We start from the raw sequence: 25707 nt of genomic DNA on the forward strand, positions 1-25707 counted from the left end.
GGTCACTGAGCAAGCATGAACCACACAGAGAGAGGAAGGAGGGAGGGAAGGTGAATGCACCAGCAGCTTGATATCAAGATGCTGCTACAATCTCATTCTTTACAGAGTTAGACTCAAATAACAGATTTTAAGCATAGGCCATTTTTTGCTTGATTTCTTCTTTGAAATGATCCCTTTCAGTTCAGTTCATTCGCTCAGTCCTGTCCGACTCTTTGTGATCCCATGGACTGCAGTACACCAGGCCTCCCTGTCCATCACCAATTCCCAGAACTTGCTCAAACTCATGTCCAATGAGTCAGTGATGCCATCCAATCATCTCATCCTCTGTCGGCCCCTTCTCTTCCCACCTTCAATCTTTCCCAGCATTGGGATCTTTTCAAATTCACTCGGTTTCTTTGCATCAGGTGGCCAAAGTATTGGAGTTTCAGCTTCAGCATCAGTCCTTCCAAGAATATTCAGGACTGATTTCCTTTAGGATGGACTGACTGGATCTCCTTGCTGTCCAAAGGACTCTCAAGAGTCTTCTCCAACACCACAGTTCAAAAGCATCAATTCTTCGGCCCTCAGCTTTCTTCATAGTCCACCTCTCACATCCATACATGACTACTGGAAAAACCATAGCTTCGACTAGACAGACTTTTGTTGGCAAAGTAATGTCTCTGCCTTTTAATATGCTGTCTAGGTTGGTCACAGCCTTTCTTCCAAGGAGCAAGCGTCTTTTAATTTCATGGCTGCAGTCACCATCTGCAGTGATTTTGGAGCCCAGAAAAATAAAGTCTGTCACTGTTTCCCCATCTATTTGCCATGAAGTGATAGGACTGGATCCCATGATTTTAGTTTTCCGAATGTTGAGCTTTAAGCCAACTTTTTCACTCTCCTCTTTCATTTTCATCAAGAGGCTTTTTAGTTCTTCTTTGCTTTCTGCGATAGGGGTGGTGTCATCTGCATATCTGAGGTTTTTGATATTTCTCCAAGCAATCTTGATCACTTTAGGAAATGGTTGATGCCACTGGTGTTTTCTATGAATCAATCCTACCTTCAAAGCATTCATATATGTGAGGATTAAAACTATTACACATATTCGGTTATAGTGCACAAAAGTGTATTTTTCACAACTCACATGTTTTCTAATTAAAATTACATGCTATTCTTTTCTCTAAGGATGCAGAAGCCTAGAACTTGGAATTATTCTTCAAGGGTATCTGTGCAAAATTCTTATAAAAGGACTACAGACTTCAATTTCCAGATCTTTTCTTCATCCATAAAATGTTACAAATTCCTTGGAGATTTTCTCTAATATTGAACTCTGGGGCAGGAACTTTTGATTTTAAAAGTGGAAACATATTATACGGAAGATATCAGACAGTTCTATTAGAAGATTGCAAGGGAATCCCTTCCTGCTAACTAATGGTGCTATGCTTGTCCATTTGCCTTTATTTCTATTAGGTAAAATTTATGTTTGTAACAGAATCCTTCACCTAAGTTCTAGCAATTCTCTATTTGTCAGATATACTTCTAATTTTGAACTTATTTTCAATGACCTGATCCTTTCAGAAAAAGAAAGGGATTCTGAACTTTTAAAATAAATGTCTCATTGAATTTGTTTTATGTTCTTCCATTATGCCTTCCCTCCCACACACACACACACAGATGGCTAGTGCGTGAGTGATCTCTTCTCTCTTATCTTTGTGTGTGCGTTTACGTCATCAACTCTGTGTATTCCTTCAGAATCCGCTTTCTCAGTGGCCCTTGAAGTGCGTGTCAGGAGCTGTAATCAGTACGTATCATGCCCACCCTCTCTGCAGGATGCTTTCATTTCCACGGTTTCTGTTTACGCATCTCAGCTTGTTACTGCATTTTTCCTTGTAACTTTCAATTCTTTAAAGCTCCTTACATGCTTGGCATATTTCTATATGTATCTCCCTTTAATTCCCAAATGGAAAGAAAACAAATGCTGACAATGTTTTCTTTCTTTGATCATGCATCCCTCTGTTCTTGCGTCAAGAAGATCTTAAGATTCAAAAGACGAAAGAAAATGAAAAAATGTATTTAAAAAAAGCACTGAGAGTTGTAAGTGAAAAAGCCTCCAGCATTGTGGGGGAAAATGAGGGATCTGATGGACATATGGTTTATGTGTATATAACACTTGGTTATATGTGACCTGGGGTTATCTTTAGGAGAGAAGTCCTGATTTTCACTAAACTCAAGAATCGCTATGTACAGAATGAGAGGTGGAAAGAGGAAGTCAACATTCTCATGCGTGGTTGGTAATAATAGCAACTAGTAAAGCATTTTTTGAGTGCAACTGGGCAATCTGTGTTGAAAACCTTCAAATATAAATGTAAAGTTACTCAACAAATCCCAGGAAGACAATAAAGAAAGCAAGCAAAGATTCAGCTATAAGGATAGTCACCAAGTGTTGCTTATAACAGCAAAAAAACTGGAAACCATTTCCATGCTCAACAACAGAGGATTAGTTAAATTTATGGTGATCTGTAAAATGGAGTATGAACCAATTATTTAAAATAGGAGGCTTTAACCTTAGGGATCTAATGTCTGATGCTCTGAGGTGGAGCTGATGCAATAATAATAACAGAAATAAAGTACACAATAAGTGTAATGCATTTGAATCATCCAGAAACCATCCCCCTCTCCCCAGTCTGTGGAAAAACCGGCTTCCGTGAAACCAGTCCCTGGTGCCAGAAAGTTGGAGAACTGCTGATTCAAAATGATGCTGTATAAAACTAATGATATACTGTAGGATTATTTGCAAAAAGCAGACTTTAAATATCTATTTACAATATGATTCTGAGTAAATACACATAAATAATAGAGTATATTCTTCAAAATCTTAATAATGTTTATTTCAGAGTAACCACAATTTCTATTTTCTTCAACTTTCTGAATTTTCACAAATGAATAGCAATATACATCTTAACTTTTCAAATCTTCCTTTAAAATTAAATTTCTTTAGAAATGAGACTGGCAAGTATGAACACAATTCAGTGGAAGGATAGAGCTGGGACTCAAAGTCATGCCTGACCAATCTCAAAATTCAACTTACTTTCAGTTCTCCTTCTGTTATAGACTTAATGTTTGTACCCCACCCCCAAATTCATACGTTGAAACCCTACCCATCAATGTGATGGAATTAGGAAGTGGGGCTTTTGGGAGACAATTGGGATTAAGATGAGGTCATGAGGATGGGGTCCTTATGAATGGAATTAGTGTCCTTTTAAGAATCATAAAGAGTTTACTTCCTCATTCTATTCGCCTGTGTGAGGATATAACAAGAAAACAGCAGTTTGTGTCCTAGAAGAGGGCTTTCATCAGAACTAGACCATGCTGGCACCCTGATCTTGGACTTTTAGCCTCCAGACCATGAAAACTATGTTTCTGTTGTTGATAAGCCGCCCAGTCTACACTAGATTGTTATAGCAGCTATACTAAGACACCTTAAAACAACTTATGTGGTCATGGGTTTAAAAAACTGACAAGCCCTTATGGACACAACCAGTGGTCCTTGCAATCTCTTGAAGTCCTTCAAACCAGAGCAATAATTGCATGTGTGAATCCCACGGAGTTTCAGATAGGTGAGGAAGCTGTTTTTCTCCATGTTTGTCAAGTAACTCAATGTTTTGGGCAAAGGTTGCTATAGCAGTAAATACAGACTTCCAAATACATTCTTTCTAAAAAGAATAAAGCCCAGCACATGAGCTTAAAAGATGATAATAGCTAACAAATAGAGAAGAGTAGTGATCCTATGTGTCAATATCCTGAGTGTATAAAAAAAAGCTGAGTTCTTATAATTAAGGACATTCTATACATTTTGTTAAAACAGAGGAGACAAAAGAGACTAAAAGTTTCTAAACATAATATCACCTACATTTTTGCCTGGGATGGCTAAGTAGAAAATTGCTCCATGACTCATGTGGAATATTTGGAATGGGAAAGTGAAAAAATGGAATAAGTCCCATATTTGAAATGAGAAGATTGAGTCTGATCTCTGAGTTCAGCCCAAGACCTGTGTGCTATTTGGAGGGGATTTCTGGCTTCTCCTTACTCCAGTTTACTTGGCTAAAATATAGATAATAATACTTTATAGGGTGAGCAATATATGTGCAAGGTTTATTTGTAAAATATAAAGCATTCACTCCACAATTATTGTCCTTAACTCACATTTCCACAGTGTTACACCTAAAATGCTTTTATAAGTAGAATTTCATATTACCACACAATATTATAAGATGTTTAAGGCTGTGGTCCCATGATATAAAGTTTCTAATTTTAACATTTGAAAACAAGAACTATAATTTAAAACCACAGCATTATAAGAACAATAACACTTCTTTAAGGCAGCTTGTGCCAATTTATTTTTAAGCACATTTTTACTGCTAGCTTCTAATTCACCCCACGGTATTGTGAAACAATTATTTTAGTAATCTCTTAACTGTCAGCAGTTCCTTCTTCATTCATTCGTAGAAGATAGGTACTGTTATGTTCTTAACTGTTCATATTTTTCTACACATAATTATCTTATTGTGACAGATTGTGTTTTTCAAGAAACAGTGAAGTAACTTTATCACACTGCTTACCACAAATTCTAATAATTAGACACTGAAATGAGACCCACCTAAGATGATTAAAGAGTTTTAGAAAATATGGCCTAAGTAGAAAGGTTAACAAAATTATACTGGATAATTTTAATCATTTTAATAACTAGCTGTCTCAGATGTCTGCCAGTAATGCTATCTAGCTTCATTTTTTTACAAATCAAGAAAAACTGAATCTTCATTATAGTATGAGAGACACAGTTTAGGAGGAAAAAATACTTTTTGACAGTACTTATCTAGAATCAACATGATTTCACTGCAAGAACTTGGAACTGGAAGACCTGTATTAATGACCCAACTTTAGTCCTTCAACAGCAACTTGATTATGACCACCTTTGCTAATGAGCCTCCTCTTGCTTATCTGTAACAAGAATAAACTATGTGCTTCCTACACCACTGGTGGTAAAAATACAAAGGAGAAAATCTCCGAAAGCACTCGGTAACCTGTAAGGCCTAAACAAACAAAGCTGTTATCAAGTGTGTGTACTGGTGGCAGAAATCCTTTCTTCCTAAAAATCTTCAGAAGTAGATCAGAGTCTCATCATGATAGGGTGGTTACTGTCAGTCTTCTGCAAAAGCAGCAAGGAAGATTAGGTCAACACTTAATAAACACTTTGTCAAGAAGGATATTATGCTATTTACATATGTATCATACTTAGAGACTCTCTATGCATTTACTTGATGACAAGATATTTTATTTCTAATGTCTGATTATCTGGTATAAAAGCCTTTTATGAACAGTTGTCTGGTCTCCTAACTCTTTCATTTTTCAGTTCTTCTCTCTTACAAGCATATACTTCTTTCATGGACCATACTATTACACCTTAGTATGTGGTATTCATCAGTGTTTCATCTGACATGCCTTTGCTCATTCATTCAATAAAATATTTGCTAAGTAGTGACTGTGTGCCTGCTGTGCCTCCCAGCTGCTCTCTGCCCTGCTCTGTTGAAGTTACATGCCCTATATGCATTCTTCCTTCTCCCTCTGCTGCCCACCTCCACAGTAAAGCAGGATGCCCTGGGACTACCCACACTGCCAACATTGATTTTTAAGTCTAAGAAGCTGAGGATGACCTACCATGGCTTCCTTGGTCACTTGAACCTCAAACTTCATAGGTCACATATTCTGATTCTTTCAGAAATGCCTTATGCTTTATTGGAGAAATTTCTTGCATTGTGGTTAAGTTCTACCAGGAAGATCATCCTCCCAGAATATCAAATAATTACCATGTCTTAGTCAAACAATGATTGCTGTTGTTCAGTCGCTAAGTCATGTTTGACTCTGCAACCTCCTGGACTGCAGCATGCCAGGCTTCCCTATCCTTCACTATCTCCCAGAGTTTGCTCACATTTATGTCCACTGAGTCAGTGATGCTATCTAACCATCTCATCCTCTGCCATCCTCTTCTTTTGTCTTCAATCTTCCCCAGCATCGGGGTCTTTTCCAATGAGTCAGCTCTTTGCATCACGTGGCCAAAATATTGGAGATTCAGCTTCAGCACCAGTCATTCCAATGAATATTCAGGGTTGATTTAGTTTAGGATTGATTGATTTGATCTCTGTACAGTGCAAGGGTCTCTCAAGAGTCTTCTCCGGCACCACAATTCAAAAGCATCAATTCTTTGTTGTTCAGTCTTCTTTATAGTCCAACTCTCACATCCGTACACGACTACTGGAAAAACCATAGCTTTTATATATGGACTTTGTCTGGAAAGTGACATCTTTGCTTTGTAAAGACTGATTACTTTCCCCTAAATCCATGATACAATTCCTACTGGGCTTCCCAGGTTGGCAAAGAATCCACCTGCCAATGCAGGAGACATTGACTCAATCCCTAAATTGGGAAGATCCCCTGGAGAAGGAAATGGCAACCCACTCCAGTATTCTTGCCCGGGGAATCCCATGGACAGAGGAACCAGGTGGGGCTACATGGGGTCACAACAGACTTGGGCACAACTAAGCAACTGAGCAACAACAATCATTCCTGTTATCAACTACACCTCAAAGTATTGTTTTTATTTCCAGCACCAAAGACATTGAATTTTGAAAATTTTATTCATTAAACTGCATTTTATTAATAATTTTGTTTTATCAATCATAAATATTAATCTAAAAGCATGATCAGTGTGAGACAACTATTTGTAACAGCACAGAGCTGATAAAATTATAGCAAAGAATTTTGTGGTTTTTTATTATCCTGAGCTTCTTTACAGAGGGTAAATTTATGAATCCCACTTCACAGTTTGGACATGTTTAAAACAGCTCTGGTATGAAATGAGTATTATGCTCTCCCCTTAATTCATTTATTGAAGCTAAACCCCCAATGTGATGGTACTGGTGGTGGGACTTTTGAGAGGTGGTTAGATTCAGATTAGGTCAAGAGGGTGAGAAATTCAAGATGTAATTAGAAATAAGATTAGAAGAACAGGAAGAGAAAATGTCCTTATAAGGAGGAGGAGAGAGAGTTTACTTTTCTTTTCATGAGCATGCACCAAGAAAAGGCCCCATTTACAATCAGGAAGAAAACTCTTACCAGAACCAGACATGCCAGCACCTTGATTTCTCACTTTCAGCCTCCAGAATTGTGGGAAAATAAATGTCTGTTTTTTAAATCATCCAGCCTATGGTATTTTTGTTTTGTTTTGCTTTTCCAATGTTCTCAGTGCACTACAAAGGTTCTCAAACTTGGCTATGTGGCAGAATCACTAGAAAAGCTTGTTTGCATGTGTGTGTATGTGTAGTTTATTTATTAAATAGTGATATTTTTAAAGTAACATGCAAATAAAAAATGTTAGTTAATCTATAACTCTACAATTATAGATTTATGTGAGTACTGTTTATTAATGCAATGCTAGTTTAAAATGTAAAATATATACCAGGATGTTATCTATTGTAAGCAACATGGCATAATATACACAAAATGATAATCTACTGAGAGTCTCTCCATAGCTTTAAATAGTTGTTTCTCTATTTTGTACTGTCATTAATTTTTGTCAGTGTGCAATGATGCCATCAGAGAAATGCATTGTTATTCATTCTTCATTACTGATAAATCCTCATATATGTGGTTTCTATTCATTATTTCCTTAATTTTGTTCAGATCTATTTTTTTTTAATTGAAAGATAATAGCTTTACAATATTGTGTTGGTTTCTGCCATACGTCAACATGAGTCAACCATAGGTATACATACGTCTCCTCCCTCTGGAATCTCCCTCCCACCTTCCACCCTATCCCATCTCAGCCTATGGTATTTTATTACTGCAGTCCAAGCTAAGACAAGCTCACTCAACCCCACTGCCCTCTTGAATCCATATAATTGAGGAATTTCAGGACAGAACCATTTCGTGAAAACAAGATCTCTGAAGCAAAATTTGTGTGTCCCCGGTCACTGAGCTAGTTCATGGCAGAGTTGAAACTTGCTCCCTGGATTCTCTGATTCTGAAGTCCCCAAATTTTCAACTATACTTGGCAGTCATTTTAATTAACAATCTGAATGGCATTCTGCCCAACATTAGATTTAGTCTTTGGGAGTCAACTGGAGTCTTCAGGAAGTCATTTAAATTTCATGCTCCAGACTCAGATGAATGAATTTCTAGTGAAACTGAGACCCTGAATCACAGAGGTGATGGCCTTTGAGTCAGCCCATCCATTCTGCTCACACCTAAGGTGAGCGAGCCATCATCCAAGGAGACCAGAGGAGTAAGAAAGGTCCTGTACTAATCCATGAAGAGCTGGGGCGGTTTTGTTGGGGAGGAGAAAAATGGCCCCTACTTTTCATCATGAATCAAACTTGATCTTTTCATCTGACTCTTAAATAACATTTTCGTTAAGATTTGGCAATCGATTTTATTGACTATAACCTTTAACGACATATATACATACACACACACACACACACACACACACGATGGGTATTCCTGACAATGCTACATCATAGCTGTGTGACCTCTACCTTGGTTTTCTTATCTGTATACTGGAGCGTAATAATAGTACTTAGCAATATTTTATTTAATATTATTATGGAGAGTATAGTCCTTAATATAAAATAAACCTCCTAGAAAGTTTCTTGACACAATGAATGTTAAATATTATGATGGCAATTATTATTTTTAGAATGCATGTTGTGATGTTTCACAATACATACACCAATATAAAGATATTCTACTGACTTTGAACTGGTTTAAATTGCAATATATTGTGTTTATGTACTGCTCCATTCTTTCTATAATCACCACTTCTTAAAAGAATGATCCTTCCTTATTTGAGGTTTCTGAGAGAAAGAACTGAAAGAGGGTTTGAAATCACAACCAACAAATCCCTATAGACATAGGTTAAACACTTATAGACAAGTTAAGAAAATAGAGACTACTCAAGTTGATGAGGGTATCAAAGACAGATGAAAAGGTCAAATTAACATAAAGAAGTGTTGCTAAGATATGAAATAAATATCAGCCAAAACAAAAACAACTTTGAAATATGCAAACTAGAAATTCTAAAGTGAAAGAAGTGCTGAAGTATAAACTAGAAATATATTTCAAATAATTCAGAGAGGATGAGAATACAAAATGAGCTTGTACTAAAGCAAAGAGAGTCATATTCTTTGCAGCTATAATGAAGGAGATGTGAAAGCTTTATCTTAGAAGCTTCTTAAACATATTGAATTTTCTTGGTCTTAATTACATTTATCAATGTTATAAAATGCTATATACATTTTTTTTTTTTTTTTTAGCTTCCCAGGGGCTGAGTAGTAAAGAACCTGCGTGCTAATGCAGGAGATGCTGGAGACACGGGTTTGATCCTGGGTTGGGAAGATCACGTGGAGCTTGAAATGGCAACCCACCCCAGTGTTCTTGCCTGGGAAATCCCATGCACAGAGGAGTTTGGCGGCCTACAGTCCATGGGGTCACAAGAGAGTTGGACGTGACAGAGTGACTAAGCACACATGTAATTTTCTGAACTATCTGGCTGAGGTATGATATTAAGAATTGATTTTATAGCCACAAATCTATCTTTAATTCTGTTTCCAAATACCATGCAGCTGTGCACCTGTTAGGGAATGGTTGTGTGTGTTAGTTGCTTAGTCGTGCCCGACTCTTTGCAATCCCATGGACTGGAGCCTGCCAGGCTCCTCTGTCCATGAAATTCTCCAGGCAAGAATACTGGAGTGGGTTGGGTACTGGTATATTAATCATATCATTTTGTCCTAAACATTTTGATCCAGATGAAAAATAGCTGGGGACTCGGACTCCAAAATATCAGCTTTCTTACTTACAAACTGAATTAGGGAACTCAGTTTTGGTCAGCAGACCATTCAGTCCTCTTTTATTTTTTTTTAAATAAATGTATTTATTTTAATTGGAGGTTAATTACTTTACAATATTGTATTGGTTTTGCCACACATCAACATTCAGTCCTCTTTTAAAGGAGATTCACTCTCCCAGTCTGAGGCCCGAATGTCCAGGTACTGTTTCTGCATGTGGCCCCACTGAATGAGCTGAGGCTGCTGCTCTAACTCTATTGCTGTAATTCCAGGCTATAGAAAAATGCAGTGAGTGGGCTGGGAGTCCACCTGGCGTACACAGACTGAAGTAAACAGACTGAGGTATACACAGCCTGACTCTCTTGTTTACCAGTCTTTCATGATCTTAAGAAAGTTATTCAAACTCTCTGAACTTCGAGTTGCTGCTATTTAGTCACGAAGTCATTTCCAACTCCTTGGAAACCCATGGACTGTAAGCCCACCCAGCTTCTCTGTCCACGGGATTCTCCAGGAAAGAATACTGGAGTGGGCTGCCATGCCCTCCTCTAGGGGATCTTCCCACTTCTCTTACATCTCTTGCACTGGCAGGCGGGTTCCTTACCACTAGCACCACCCGGGAAGCCCTGTGCCTGGTATATAGGATATTAATAATATAAGATGCATTTTGTTGAAAATAATACACATAAGTGGTGAATTATTTATGCTGAATAAGATGAAAATCATTAGAGCAAAAAGAGAAGACTTCAGACCTGAAATGTGTTTATGTGTGTGTGCACTATTTGTGTCTAAATTTAAGTTTAGAATATTTAAAACTAATTCAATTTAATATTAGCATACTGACTCCCATACACTGTTTGCTATCTACCTGATACTATGCTATTATGATGATGAAAGGTATGGAATATGTTTAAGATATATAAAATACATAAATATTTTGGGAACAAATATAGGAAACAAATCTTGAATTATTTGTCAGAGCAGCTTTGATTTCAGTCTTCAGAAAACTCTCCCTGAAGCCTTGACACTTTTGTCAAATAGATTCACATCATACCAACATGAACTTGCATTGAGAAACAGCCCAAAATAAGAAAATCATTCTAAACCTCCCTGAGCCTCTAGTCGAATTTCCTCACAGGTAACTGGCTACTCCAAAAAGACTTCAAAGAACTCTCAACATGTCTAAGAATAAAGGGAACATTCACTCATAGAAGGAGAAGTTTTGTGAGAAAGACGTTTTTCTATTGTGACTCAACAGTCTATTTAGAGAGCTATGGCAAAAAGTGAAAACATCATTGTTTGTGTCATTTGTACTCTGAGTATTTTCTCTTTTTACTAAGATGACATATATATACACACATTATATGTAATCATTATTATATACAATATGTATAATCATTACTATATATATAATTATTATTTACATATATTACTACATATAAATTAATATATTTGTGAATCCATGGACTGTAGCCTGCCAGGCTTTTCTGTCCATGGGATTCTCCAGGCAAGAATACCAGTGTGGGCTGCCCATTTCCTTGTCCAGGGGATCTTCCCAACTCAGGGATTGAACCCAGGTCACCTGCATTGCAGGCAGATTCTTTATCATTTGAGCCACTAAGGAAGCATATATATGTATGTATGTATGTGTGTGTGTATGTAATCATTTGTACCTGGGACACTTTATTAGAAGTACAAACTCTTGGCCTCAACACAGATCTACAGAATGAGAAAATTCATAGATTAGGATCCATCAAATACCCACTCCATGGTTCTTGTGCATTTAATTCTTGCTTGAGATTTCATGATGAGCTTTGACCTTCCCTATCTGAGGGGAGCTTCTCTGTTTCATACAACAGTTACTAAGGTAATGATTTTACATAATTGGAGATTACTATAATCTCTCAGTATGATTCTATGTCAGTGATGACTGTAAGATACAGTTCTGCACAGAGAAAAAACATTTGTTGGTTCACTTAGGTCAAGCAAACCAATAATAACAGCTACTGAAAATTATTCTGGGTGCCAGGCACTGACCTAATTAGCTTATCTGTATTAACTAAATTACCCTTCAAAACTATAATCAACTATAGTATAATCGATTCTCTGTTTTTCAGATGAGGAAACTCAGACACCAAAACAGTAAGAAACTAACTCAAGGTCATAAAAAGGCAGGTGTCAGAGCTATTCTTTAAACTGAGGTGGTCATTCTGTAGACTGTAACCCTAAGGACCACACTATGGTACAGGAAAGTGTAAGATACTTATACCAAGGGTCTCAGACTGTGGTTTACAAGATTTGTTTGGTCATAAAACCCTCTGAGACTCAAATGCAAGCTGTAGTCCCTTTCTGAGGCGCAGAGAGAGAGAGAGAGACAGAGAGAGAGAGAGAGAGAATAGCAGACAACCCTTACATACCAATTAGAGGCAAAGAAAACACAAAAATTCAGCATCTATAGAAAGAACAAGTAAAGGAACATTTGGCCAAAAGAAATTCAAAAAATGTAACAAATACTAGATGACAATCTAGGAAAAAGTCATTTTTCTCAAAGGGTGAATAGTTAAAAGAAGGAAAGAAGACGACTACCTAACCTTTAGATTTCATAGAAATTGCGGCATTTCAAGAGATCCCCACATAAAAAGTTTTACATTATTCCAAATTAACTGCTCACAAAAATCAAAATCAAGTTTCATTTTTATAAACTTCTACCCTCCTGTCCAATTCTTTTGTGCTGTAAGATTCTACAGTAGTTTCTTTTAAAAAGAAAAATTGTTTAATGGATTAAAGCTGTAACTTGGGGGTTAATCATATTATAGAGAATTTCCCTTGTAGATATTTTGTGAATATTCTTTCTTAGTTTACTTGTGTCATATTTCAGAAATTCTGAATGCAGATAGCAAATGTTGGTCATCTCTTTCCCAAATGTTTTCTCACAGTCAACTCCTAGTTTGTGTTGCCACCAGCTTTCAGATTCTGTACTCATCCAAGAAATTCTGAGGGGAGAATCAGAGTTTTCAACTGGGAATCTCTTTGGGGGCATCCATCTCGCATATATTCACGTATAATCCAGGTCTTGCTTGTAACCAGATGTGGAGAAAGCAAACTGCAAAAATTCAGGAAACATAATCACAATGCTCAGGGGCATTTTATTCTCCTTCGTGGACAGAGGCTTACTCCATCCTCACCATGAATACACCTGCAGATGGTTTCTTGGTATAGATTTACCAGAGCTCATTTCTAAGCCTGAGGGTGAAGAATAAAGTCCTTTGTTACAAACCTTAAATGCAATGTCAACATGCTGAGCCCATGTCCCTGAGCTCATGTTCCCTACTGCACTGGAGAAAATGACTCTTTAATGTGTACTCAGTCGAAAAAAATATTTGTATTAAGTAAATTTCTCTGAAGACTCCTGTGCTGGGAATTAAAGCTACATCCATATACACGAAATAAACAAACTGTCCTAAGGCTGATACGCTCATATCAGCTGTCTCAATGATTAATGGGGATTGTCGCACAATCAATTCAACTACCCCAATCAATATTATTCATGAACTCCAGGAAATCTGGTGCAAATAAAATGGCTGGCACATTGAAAAGTGTTCTCACTTATCAGGTGGTTAATTTACGGATCTTCAATATACTAAAAATCATCAACTTTTACTTTTTCTACAACTTGCAATTAACCTTTTCTGAGTCAAAATTTTGGGTCTCTATATCATTTGAACTTGAAGATAACCTCTTCAAGATCTGATAACTGATGATTTCTCTAAAATATAGTCAATAAATTATTATGATTCTTGTCATATTAAATGTATATTTAATATTGGATAAAGAATTCCACCGTAATTTGTGAAAGACTGAGTGTCTGAAAACAGTGTTTGGTTCACAAAAACCTGGATCAAAGTCCTGTATCTTAAGAAAAATAATCCCTTTGTAAAATTGTCTCTAGTGTGTATCACACACAAACATGTCAAATTTGGCAGCTTTTTCAGATAGTCTCCCAATAATCAGAGTCAGACAGTAACCTAAAAGGATTTTATAATTCTTATAATCCAAGGTTTTTCAGACTGCCTTGCAAGAATTTTTTTCCTATATTATGAATATCAAAGAGATTATCTTCCAAAGAAGCCTTTGGTTGGTCATAGTAAACTACAAACAAATGACCTCAAAGAGACCAAGTCTTCATAGGATCAAATCTTCCAAATATAACTGAATTCAAGGTGGATTTCTGTGATAATACTGAGTGCAAAAGAGTAAGGAGATATCTGTAGGTCTTCCTGAAAAATTGTTTACTAACTAAAGTAAACTAAAGTATACATAGTTAGAGTTGTTCTGCAGGACACGTTCTAACGGACGCATGAAAGCCTGTCCTCCAAGAAAGTTATATTTCTCTATGAAAATAGGGAAGATTCTGGCATCCAAAAATAAACCATGTCAGGGAGGCCTGATACACTAGGATGACCAGGGAATATTTGTATTGCCAATTCATTTCTACTGAAACTATCGATTGTGTTCTTTTGGGAAGATAAGGAATTTATTTCTTTAAGGCAGTTCTCAAATTCTTTGGTCTCAGAATCCTCTATACTTTTAAGAATTACTGAGGAACTCTGAAGAGCTTTTGTATATGTGGGCTATATCTATTGATATTTTCCTTTCCCTACTAAAAGTTAATACTAAGAAGTCTTTAAAATACAAGACTGCGCAAGGACACATTTTATTATCTGTAACAGTGATGACATAATCACTTACTAAGCAATCTTTGGAAAAAAACACTATACATCCGTGGAAGAATGAGAGTGCAAATGGAAAAAAAAACTGTCCCATTATTAAAATAGGATGACCTCAAGAACCCCGTGAAGAGGTCTTGGCAACTCCTGAAAAGGTCTTGGGGACCCCCATGGTTTCACAGATCACAGTCATTAGAAACACTCCTCCAAACAGAATATGAGATAACACAGAATATGGAGCCAGACAGTCTGATATCTTGGATATTGCATACTAATACAGTGTTAGAATGCATGAGATTTCTTTATTGAAAGAATATATATGTATATATATTTATATTTACATAAAAATTCATAGTATTTACTAACCCTTTCACCATTCAGGAAAATTACAAAGAATGTTTGTCTTACATCCTTTGACCCCAGTAAGAAACAGCCCTCGACTCTTGAATGCACAGTGTATGAAAAGACCCTAATGGCCTAATATGTCTAAGTAGATTTAGTTGTTCACACTAAGCTGTGAATACTCAATAAATGCAAAATTAACATATGATAAATTCACAAGCACAGCAAAAAACCTCTTCTCCCTCTTGCCCAAATAGGGATTCATAGCCCTTTTGATCTATCTGCTGCTGCTGCTGCTGCTAAGTGGCTTCAGTCGTGTCCAACTCTGTGCGACCCCATAGACGGAAGCCCACCAGGCTCCCCCATCCCTGGGATTCTCCAGGCAAGAACACTGGAGTGGGTTGCCATTTCCTTCTCCAATGCACGAAAGTGAAAGGTGAAAGTGAAGTCGTTCAGTGGTGTCAGACTCTTAGCGACCCCATGGACTGCAGCCTACCAGGCTCCTCCATCCATGGGATTTTCCAAGCAAGAGTACTGGAGTAGGGTGCCACTGCCTTCTCTCTTGATCTAGTTAGGGTCTATTTCCAAGTCTCAGAAGACTGGATATCGTGACAACTATTTAAATAATTATGAAGAATTACGATGAGAGGCAAACATAAAACATAATAAACACTTGATAATTAATTTATTTTGATAGCAGTTTCTCTGCCTAGACAGCAGACTTTTCTAGACATCACTCCCTCCCATATTCTGTGAGAGATCAGGGGAACTGTCTTTAAATGGGCCCACTTATCAGCCCCTACACAGTCATGAAAAGCCCACTACTAGACCATTTATATAGTATGGCTAAAAGAAAAGCTACGTTTTTTCAATTCTGTTTATATAGCCTGGTTATGTTTCTTCAATTCTTTGGGGCACAAAGGACCTGGCTTTTTAATAAGTATGATATCCTAATCATGAGTTTCATTAAAAATATCAGCAAGGCACAAAGAAAATATGAATTGACACCAAGGATGATCAGACAACACTGCCCAATAGGAAAGCTTTTATTCATGAATGACTGAAGGTTTTAGATACTTGTCTCTTTCCTTGGCAGAATGTCATTCTTTGAGCAAACATAGTGGCAGGAACAAGTGTAGCATTATGGTAAATTGATCTCAAATCCTTCCTCAAAAACAGTGTCAGAACAAATTGATTTTCCACCAATAACTTAAGCTGTTTTAGATTCCTAGGCTCCCAGGTCTAAGAAGCAGTACTTTTCTGCTGCAGTACTTTATTTTTCCCCAGAGAGGTTTCAGAGGGGAGAAGAGTTGAAGTGGCATAGGAGAAGGCAAAGCTTAGTGAATGATTAGTCATGACTACTCTTGGCCTAAAAATTCATTTGGAGGAAAGGAGTGGAAGACTTCTGCCTCAGAAGGGTTAATACAACATGTATATTATATACATGTTTCTGTGCGTGTGCACGGGTGTATGGCCTCCAATCACCCTTCAAACACTCATATTTTATAATTTTACACGTCTCTATCATGACCAAAGAATCTAATAACATATGTGAACAGGTAATTGGAGAACTTGGAGAGCATAGATCCTGAAGAATCTTTTCTATACTTGTACAGAGAGACTGGACAAACTCTATCTTGCTAAGAATCAAGTTAGAACCGAACACCAATAAGTTATTATGAGTTTTACTAAAAAAATGTACTCTATAAAAATTATAGTCAAATTACTTAATCTAAGGAAATAACATTTCAATAAAGATCTTTTATCCAACCTTTGCCTGCACAAAACACTACAAAAGTAATATATGTTAATGAAAAAATAAACGAATGATAACAAAATGGACTCAAATAGGTTAAGTACAACTGGGTGAGAGGAAAAGTTTGTAGCAAGTATGTACATGCCCACTTCATTTCTTCCGTAGGTGGACTTCAATTTACTAATATCATGTTCTATATAACATCCTCAGAATTGTTGTTAATTTTTAGCATCTAGAATAGCAGTAGTTCTAATTACTGTTTGTCTGATTTCATGATGACTTTTGAAAACATGAAAACTATTGTAAAAGCAAAGTGTCTACCTGAAATTTGTGACTGATAAAATCTGATGGAAACAACAGGCCAGAGTTTCTAACAAGGCCTCTTGTGAGTACTAACTGTATTACTAAGTAAAGCCTTCTTCCTTATTGTTAATTATCTGTACAACATTTCACTGGACTTCTACTTAGAATAAATGGCTGCACACCACACACACATACATTCTTTTGGGGTAACTGAATGTTTTAGAAAGTCTAGACTTTTCCAAAACAGTTTTGATTTCAGATATCCTCTCATTTGTTAGATTATATTTGACCATGTGTCCAAATATAGCTACTTTATATTTTATGTATTCTTATCACTAGAGATAGACCCCATTGCTGTATACTTGAACTCAATATTCACAGATTGATAAATTATAGGAAAATCTTTGACAATATTTCAAACAAATATAACAAATAATAATGACTAAAAGTTCATAATTCTTAGCTACTCTTCTCCTATACTTCCTAACATTCTCCTGCAAGTCAGTAGTTATGAAACAATGGCTAAATATAAATAGGATGTTTTAGAAGATGATTTCAAAATAACCTGCATTTGGGGTTTGTAGAAAACCCTCCCATGTCACATTATTTTAAAGAAATGCTTGAATGCAAATGAGTTGACCTATACTTGATGATCCATTTTGATTTCATTATCCGATGTCTCAACGTGGAAGATCTTGACAGTCTAACAATTTGTCTTCTGTTCTCTTTTGAAATTTCTTTTATTTTTAATTTGGAGAAAGGAAATGGCATTTTATTTCCTGCTTTCTATAGACTCAAAAGTCATAAAATTGTAAAGAGGAGAAAAATTGTCAATTTTTTAAAGGTTAAATGCAGGAAAATTAGAGTGTCTGAAAGGGCAGACTCTGAATGGATCCAGTGCAGAAAGGTAGATAGCACTGGAGGGCAAGCTCAAAAATGATTATTGAACAAAAAGATTGAACGGAAGTAAGTATGTAAAAAGAGCCTCCCATGTCAGTGACATCCATCCTTCCAATTATTTCTTTTAGCTTTATGGTTGCCTTGAGTCACACAGAATATAAGCATCCATTTGATCACATAATGGGAGAACACAACTGTGTTTTGAAGTGAATCACTAACCCTAGGGGCAAATCTGCAGAAAGGTAAAATTTCCCTTCTCTTCCGTCCCAAATCTTTCCTTCTGAAGTACAGGATGACAGCTTTGCAGGTGGAAGAAAATCTCAGAAGGCGAGGCAGAAAACTAGCTTCTCATGCCTGAATGTAGCAGAGTTGGTATACTTTTTGAATGTCACACAGTAGAATTATCTAAAACAATCTCTGCAGATAATAAGTTTCTGTGTGGGGAATGGTTCTGGCAGACAAGTAGTATATTTTTTGTTCTCGCCATTCTTTGAGACACTGGAATGATTCCTCCTTGTAGAACACTTCAATCACAGACTATTTTTTCCCTTCCCTATGAAAATACAAGCTCAGGAAGACTTTTCATGAGCACGTTTCCCCCTGTAGCTTTCTCTCAAAAAAACAATGATCAGGATGCTTGGGAATTCAGTCTATCCTTCAATGTTTGCATATTCATTTGTATCCACCTGTACTCTGCTGTTGGTCCTGTTCCTTTTCTCAAATCAGTATTGAAAGCATCCTTTGAATTTTAAAACTATTAAAAAAATGATTTTATTTTCTTCATTTTTAAAGATGCTGGAAGCCACTAAAGTATAATTTGGTGCAAAGTTGTCACTCTATGAATCCTTAAGCAAATTCATGTGGAAATGTGTAAACACTCATTTAATGAACCAGATGTTTCTGGGGTCTAAGCTATTCCTTGAGAATAAAAGGAATCTCAGCTGGTAAAGAGTCCGCCTGCAATGCAGGAGACGTGGGTTTGATCCCTGATTTGGGAAGATCCCCTGGAGAAGGAAACAGCTACCTACTCCAGTATTCTGGCTGTAGAGTCCACGGAGTCACAAAAAGTCAGACACGACTGAGTGACTTTAACTTAGGATATTTAGAACTCCTGCATATTTCTTACTCCCTAGGAATAATAATAAACATCCATGTAAGCTGAATTACCAAACACTGACAAGGTAGGGGGAAAGGTTTTCAAATACATTTATCAGCATGATCAATAGAAATGATTTAGAAAATCATGTATGTACAGAAGATTATGTTCCATATACCCAAGGGAAAAACTTGTAATAAACTTGACACAGTGCCTGCCTTCAATAAAGTTACTATCTAAGTGAAGATAAGACAAACATCTGAAAAGATAAATAACAAGTGAATGCCACAAATGTTACAGGCAAAACGAGCAGTCCTGGGATGTGGTGATTCATATATAAGAAATATGTATTTGGTCCTGGTCACTGCTTCTGGCACAGAGCTCCTAAAACCCTTAGAATTTCCTAAGTGCTAAGAACAATGAAAGTCTCTTTTTTTATGTTAATGAGGTGACTTCTGGATAGATCCTACAGAGGGGTGCTGATTACCAGGAAAAACAACCAGAAATGGAGGGTTTGAACTTTTAACCCCACCCCCTGACCTCCAGGGAGGGAAGAGGGGCTGGAGGTCAAGTCAACTGTCAATGGCCACTCATTTAATCAATTGATTAAATCATGATACACCTGAAGAAAAACAGGGTCCCAAAGGGAACATGCATGCCACTGTTCACTGCAGTACTGTATACAATTGCCAAGATATGGAAATAACCTAAAAGTCCATCAACAGAGGAACAGATAAACATGTGGTACATGTATACAAGGGAATATTATAAATCCATTCAAAAAGAATGAAATAATGGCATTTGCAGCAACATGGATGGACTCACAAATTGTCATACTGAGTGAATTCAGAGACAGAAAAGTATAAGAAGTTTGGAATTTTTAATTCCATCCCCTGACCTCCAGGGAGAGGAGAGGCTGGAGGCTGAGTCAACTGCCAACAGACAATGATTTAACCAATCGCGCCTATGTAATAATAACCTCAATAAAAGCCCCAAAGGACAGAGTTTGAATCCGTTCTGGGCTGGCAAGCTAGAACACTTCCACATGCCTCCATGTCCCAAAGTCCACCAGAATAGAAGCTTTTCTCCTCAGGACACTGACCTGTATATTTCATCAGCTGCTGCTTCATATCCTTTAATATCATTTATAATGAACCAGTAATCTAGTGAGTAAACTAGTTTCCCGAGTTCTGTGAGCCACCCCAGCAAATAAATGGAATCCAAGGAGAGGGTAGAGGGACCTCTGATTACAGCCAATAGGTCAAAACACGATAAACTGGATTCACAATTGGCATCTGAAGCAGAAAGTAGTCTTGCTGAACTAAGCCCTTAACCTATGGAATCTGATGATGTCCCTGGGTAGATTGTGTCAGAACTGGACTGAATTGTAGGACACTCCCTGGGGTCATAATTGCTTGGTGCTGTGGGGAAAACCTCCACACACTGAAACTGGATGCAGAATCTTAAGTACAGACAAGTAATTTAAGAAAAAAAAAAAAAAAAGAGTATTATATAATCCCTAGACTGGAAAGTCTTCAAATGTTCTAGCTCAATAACTTACTGATGCTGAGAGTTCACATTTAATAAATGTGTATTATTATACCAGCCCTGTGCAAAGCATTTTGACAATAAATATTGAAAATATACATTCACTGTTTTGCATAACAACTTCAGGAGGTGAGTTTTTGTTTGTTTTGTTTTGTTTTCAAATGAGGAAGCCAAAATTCAGACTGTCTAAATACCTTGTCCAAGACTCCACTTCTAGCAAGAGACAGAGCAGTGATCCAAACTCCAGTCTTTCTTACCTAAGGTCTGTGCTCTCCACGGGGGTAACACTCTTCAACATGAATGGTAACATCCTTGGGTCCTCTCCCCAGTTAAGGAGACTCAACACATTCCCAGTAACTTGTTCCACTGATGGTTCCTGGGGAGCCTAGTAAAGGTTTCATAGAATATTCCAGAAAGAAGGAAACCATAAGTTAATTAAATAGATGCAAATTAAAATTTAGAAAAGTAAATTCCAAACCATGCTTGTAATTTGTAGACTGCAAATTTGTACTGCACTTGGAATAGCCTTTGATTCCTATTCCACTCTTAACTATCAGAGTCAGTTCTACATAACTAAGAACTGCACTTGGAAAAACTGCACTTTTAAAAACTTGGTTTTTATGACATTTAAAAGATAATTGAAGTATGGAGGAAACTATCAGGAGATGAATGCAATATAATCCATAGAGTTATAAATGCAAATTCAGAGAATTTAAATTCATGATTGACAAGGCATACAATGGTTATTACAGACCAATTGACAAAAATCCTTTACTTTTGTGATCTATTTTCCACTCAAGAACAACTTTGTCTAAATCCATTGTTCTCCCTTGAGTTTTATCTTTTATCTTGTTCAACAGTTTATTTAATTTCAAAGACAATTAGATAAGCCAAAGTAATGGCACTACAGATGTATAAATGTATCCTGAGATGAATAAATTATAGACATTTCAATAAGTACCAAATGGAAACTGGGTAGCCTATCCCATCTCCAGATCTCCTGACCCAGGAATTGAACTGGGGTCTCCAGCATTGCAGGCAGATTCTTCACCAACTGAGCTATCAGGGAAGTCTATGAAATGAAAAAGGAGCAGCTGTTTGCTTGAACACAAATGGGTTTGTTGTTTGGAATAATCATCTTTTTTTTTTAACCAAGCACTTTGGCCCCTTTTGTTACTTACTGAACAATTTAAGTGAGTAATTTTTTTTTTAATTATTTAATTGGAGGCTAATTACTTTACAATATTGTAGTGGTTTTTGAAGTGAGTAATTCTTAATGTACTGGTCTTTAATGTCTATCAGTAAATCTAATGATTTTTCTTTCTCAAGGTTTCTCAATGTTTCTCATTGTCCTTTTTCTTTCTCAATGGCATAGGTATGTGGGTTGACTCTTTATATGTGAGGCTTAAAACCGGAGAAAAATATGACCTCATAGAAAAAAAATACATATATGGCAAGTTTTTCTGCAAATGAAAGAAATATTTTTCAATACAATCTTGCCTCACTTTGTTAGGCCCTTTCCTCTATAGAGACATCAGTTTGACCATGGTGGAGTTTTTTAAAAATACTTGTGGTAAATAAAAAAAACAGGGTTATTGGTTTAAATACCTTTAAAAAAAATTATACCACTTCACTCCTCCAAACAGCAATGGATTCACCATTCTACACAAGAGAGAAAAAAAAAATTTATGACATTGCATTAAATACTTTGCATGATCTGACCACAGTCACACTGATTTGGGTTGGTTACCGGGGACCTTAAATGGTATGATATATACAAAGATCGTTTAAAGGGAAACCAAACAGTGGAGGTTAAGAGTTGGGAGCTAGAGTGCATTAGCTTAGGGTTAAAATGCAGCCCAGCGCTTGCTAGTTTAGCAACTGCAAACAAATTAATTAAAATGCCTAAGCTTTGTTTCCCTCTCTAAATGAGGATAATGATTTTACCTTTTCTATAAGGTCATAAAGAAGATTAAATGAGATAATAAATTCAAGTGCTTGGCTGAGTGCTTGCGTTTATGTTCAGTACGTATCCTACTCTGCTTCTGTGGCTACGTTACTGTTGTTGTTGCTGGGATTTTTATCATCTTATTCTCATACATTTGCCCTTGAAGTTCCATCTATCTAGAGTGAGTGCTCTTTCATCATCTCTCTGAATGGTCAAATTCTATCAATCACCCAAGACTCAGCTCATCTACCATCTATATCACTGAATTTTGCCTGTCTAGAGAAGTTAATTCTCATTCCTCAAAGACACTGCAATTCTTATCACCAATGATAGACATCTGTACTGAATTTTTACAGGCTTATTTAGGTATTTACCTTTCCATGTATTTCTCAGCTATATTATAGTGAGCTCCCTGAAGGCAGGTACTGTAGTTATTTCTACATCTGACAGTTTCTGTATCTGATACAGAGTCCTTAGCAATGAATATTTGTTGTTCATCTCAAGCTCCTTCCCCACTGGATGAAATGACCGGAGTTAAAGGGCTACATAATCTACTGTGCTGGCATTTATTGTATGTTGCTGTTAATGCTTATTATATCCCATGCATTTGTTCTAAGCACTTTAATGTTTTATTTCCTTTAATCTTCACACTGCCTCTATGAAGCAGGTATTTGCAATTCATTTAGATCTGAAGATACTGAGGCACCGAAGGTTAAAAAAAAAAAAATGTTCCTAGTGTGAAATAATAGAAATTATATATATTGGTCTCTGCTGGCAGTTCCTGACACAGACATCCTAAAACCCTTGTAATTTTCTGAGTGATAAGAGCACTAAGAGGATCTTTTGTTCTAATACTTGGTCTTTGATCCTAGTTCCTGACCCAGCTCTTAAATCCTTTGGAATTTCCTGGGTGATAGAAGTGTCTTGCTCTAATGAGGCGACTTTTCCTGGGCTCCAAGCTACCTTCAGGATCAAGCTTGGTTACCAAGCCATAATTAGAAGCTAGAAACTTTCCACCTCCCCCTCCTACCCGCCTTTCTCCTGGAAGTGGGAAAGCGGTGGAAACTGAGTTAACTATGGATCATGACTATATAATGAAACCTGCATAAAAGTCACCAGTACAGAGTCTGGAATGTTCTGGGTTGCTGAATATATGGGGTTGCTGGGAGAGTGGCAAACCCAGACTCGGCAAGGAAGCTCCACGCCCCTTACCCCACACCTTGCACTATGCACTCACCTCTTCCATCTGGTTGTTCATCTGTATCCTTTTACAAGCAACAGGTTAATGTTAAGTGTTTCCCTAAGTTCTGTCAGACAGTCTACCAAATTATCAAAGCCAAGGAGGAGGTCATGGGAACCCCAATTTATCTACAGCTGACCGGTCAGAAATACAGCTGACTAGCTGGGACTTAAATTGGCATCTGAGGGAGCAAGAGAGACAATCCTGTGGGATAAGGGTCTGACCTCTACTGTCAGAATAGAGTTCAACTTCAGGACATCGAGCTGGTGTCAGAGAATTGCTTAATATGTGGAAAATCTATACATCCAAAGTCAGAATTATAGAGTGTGAAGAAGCACAGAGGTGTGTTTTCTTCACACAAAGATTATATAGTCAGTACAAGGCTGAGGGGGCATTCAAACCCAGGCAGACTACCTCTAGACAGACAACATGCTCTTGACCTCTGTTCAATACTATCCACCTACTAAAATATCCAGAGATTACCCGTAACTCACATTACTTACAAGAATAACATTTAAATTGTGTTTAAAAGCACTACAAGATCTGATATTATCATCCTCTCAACTTCTTCGAAGTTGGACTAGAAACCGGGAAGCAGAGAAATAACAGTGGGAGATGTCATTGTCCTACTTGAGGGCTTCTTTTGCGGACTGAGGAAATACGTCCCTATTTTCCAAATCAGAAATCAAGTCTAAACATAACAAGACAGGATATCTTAAATAGGACTGTCATAGTGAAAAACCTGGCATCCATGATGAAAATAATAATACGGAACATATTTTGAAGTAACAGGCACCATCCTAGGCTGTTAAAGTGGGTTTTCTCTTTAATTAAAATATACTATGGTTACCACTAGGGAGAAAGAGAAGAGCAGCCGGAAAGGCAGGGAGCTGGAGCTTGATGTTCTCCTGGTGCACATACTCTATCTCACACAGAGCCATCCGGTGGGATCACACTGTGATGAGGACGGAGCAGGACAAAAGTATCACCGCCCCATAATCAAGTCTGAACCCAGATAAAAACAGCATTTACCAAACCACAGAAGTAAGCGAAGGTCCTCTTAACCTGGCTAAAAGGAGGGGTTGCCACTCCTTCACCAGTTACTACCTGAGCCTCCTCCATTCCTCTGTCATGCTGCTGCTGCTGCTAAGTCGCTTCAGTTGTGTCCGACTCTGTGTGATCCCAGAGACGGCAGCCCACCAGGCTCCGCCGTCCCTGGGATTCTCTAGGCAAGAACACTGGAGTGAGTTGCCATTTCCTCCTCCAATGCATGAAAGTGAAAAGTGAAAGTGAAGTCGTTCAGTCGCGTCCGACTCTTAACGACCCCATGGACTGCAGCCTACCAGGTTCCTCCGTCCATGGGATTTTCCAGGCAGGACACCCCACTCCCTAACAGCCTCCAATCCAGAATAAAACTTTGCTTCTTTGAGCCGTCTCCAAAATCGCTTGACAAAAGCCCAAATCCTATCATTTCTTTCTAACACTTCCCTGCTGACATGTTCCAGGGTCCCCAGGATGTGTGTTCTTCCTCACTGAAACATGTCAATGAACCAGCTTTGTTCAATCACAAGTTTCTGGTGCTTTGCAGCTGACAGTATTGACACTATTACATCACTAAGTTATTGATGAAGAAACTGGCCTCAGAGAAAATAAATCACTAATTATTCGACTCTAGACTTAAACTCACTTTGCTTTTTTCCTTTTGTTATTTTCATTTCTATTTGGGTATGTTTTTGTTATACAAACTCCAGAGACTTCCCTCTGAGCCACTCACTGCATTATACAGTTTCCCAAAGATTACTGTAAATATACATGATAATAGGAGGGCAAGAGAGAACGCTAGTGCCCTCTGCATTCTTATTATGTACTGGCTGCTTTATCTGTATCTCCTATTTCAATCTCACAAGTACTGAGTTGGCCAAGACGTCCCTTATGATTATACAGTGGAAGTGAGAAATAGATTTAGGGCCTAGAT

The 25707-nt window shown here is 37.4% G+C and overlaps 1 long non-coding RNA gene across 4 annotated transcripts in view; it reads right to left on the reverse strand.

The window, feature by feature from the left end:
- Positions 1-25707, reverse strand: part of LOC139180227 (uncharacterized) — a 478513-nt gene that overhangs the window by 361992 nt on the left and 90814 nt on the right. For all 4 annotated transcript variants that reach the window (XR_011564557.1, XR_011564556.1, XR_011564555.1 and 1 more), the window contains exons 4-5: positions 22153-22206; positions 20802-20929 (exon numbers count right to left, since the gene is read on the reverse strand). This is a non-coding gene — a long non-coding RNA (uncharacterized lncRNA). The remainder of the gene's footprint in view (positions 1-20801; positions 20930-22152; positions 22207-25707) is intronic.

Source organism: Bos indicus, chromosome 27 (genome assembly GCF_029378745.1).
Source record: "Bos indicus isolate NIAB-ARS_2022 breed Sahiwal x Tharparkar chromosome 27, NIAB-ARS_B.indTharparkar_mat_pri_1.0, whole genome shotgun sequence".
NCBI classification, from domain to species: Eukaryota; Metazoa; Chordata; class Mammalia; order Artiodactyla; family Bovidae; genus Bos; species Bos indicus.